At 50.4% G+C, this 1,216-nt stretch overlaps 1 long non-coding RNA gene across 1 annotated transcript; it reads left to right on the top strand.

Annotated features, from left to right (window-relative positions):
• Positions 1–303: 303 nt before the first annotated feature.
• On the top strand, positions 304–734 carry LOC113941501. The gene is made up of 3 exons (XR_003525693.1): positions 304–412; positions 496–547; positions 650–734. It is a non-coding gene; the product is annotated as an uncharacterized LOC113941501 (long non-coding RNA).
• Positions 735–1,216: the final 482 nt, after the last annotated feature.

Raw genomic sequence — 1,216 nt, 5'->3', positions numbered from 1 at the left:
TTGGGGTCAGCCTGGAACTGCTCTGCCCTGCTCCGTGGATCAGTGGGTAGATAGAATATTGCTCAGAGTCTCCCATCAACATGTCAGTTACCTCAGGCAGTGGAGCCGATGGCTGTACGGTCCTGCCGGGTGGAGCGGGTGTACATAACTGGTGTGCCATCATTATAGCCGAGTGTTGTGGAGCTGATGGTACTTGGACAGCGGGGCCTCGCAGCTGGGTTGTCATTTGTATTCTTGTAGGCTGCGGTCAGAGTTCTCACTCGCTCAGTGGAAATGAGTTAAGTGGTTAAGATCTCAGTGACCATGTGGGTGACCTGACTAACCCTTTGTTTTTTGTTGTTGTTTTTTTTTTTCAGATAAGCGGACACAATGTACCCCAGACCGAGACCAGTTGAAGCAGCCTGGGAAGAAGGTTGTATTAGGTGTTGGATGCAGGATGTCAGTTTTAGCCACAGGAGTCCTTTATCTTGTGCCTTTTTGTTCTTTATTTTCCAGATGGGGCCCAATTGGTCTCGAGGGGTAGCGGCTCAGCAGGGAGACGAGCGAGGTGAGAATTTTACTCCCCAGCCAAATTTGGAGTTAGTTTGAGGATGTTGTCTATGTGGTCAATCTCTGCATATATGTTGTAGCTGTTTAATTGTTTTTCCAGGCGATACACAACCCTTTGCCCGTCTGCTGAAGGTGCCGAAGGTCCATCCTATAAGAGATCAAGCTGAAGGAACTGAGATAGGCAGTATGTCAGCACAAACCTCCACGTCCATGTTGTCTCTCAGCGGCCGTCTGTCCACTTCAGGGTGTGTAGCAACGCTTCGACCTGGAGTCTGATGGTGTTTAGAGGTTTTTGGCTTTGCTTGTGAGCCATCCCTAAATGTTTGAGAGCTCAGTGTTTGAGCCTTTACCCCTTTCATTTGCAGGGGAGGCCTTGGGAGCAGCTGAAAAGGGAGGAGCCTTCTAGGTGAGTCGGGGAGGCAGCAGGAGGAACAGGGATCCACTGCAGCTTCAGAAATGCCCGCTAATTTTGTCTTTCACTCGCTCAGGTATCCCAGAAGATGACAGCACGTTGTCCAAGTCTGGTCAGAGCCAGTGACACAAGGACCTGCCTGGGTGACGGTGAGTAGAGGGATCACGGGGGCTTGGGTCACATGCCACACTACTCAGATCTTGAGTCTGGTTTTCTTTCTCACAGTTGACTGCTAGTGGTCTCCTGATGGCAGAA

Source organism: Corapipo altera, unplaced genomic scaffold (assembly GCF_003945725.1).
Source record: "Corapipo altera isolate COAL_440 unplaced genomic scaffold, ASM394572v1 35765, whole genome shotgun sequence".
NCBI classification, from domain to species: Eukaryota; Metazoa; Chordata; class Aves; order Passeriformes; family Pipridae; genus Corapipo; species Corapipo altera.
The sequence above is the reverse complement of the archived record's forward strand: the minus strand, read 5'-3'. Positions and strand labels throughout refer to the sequence as shown.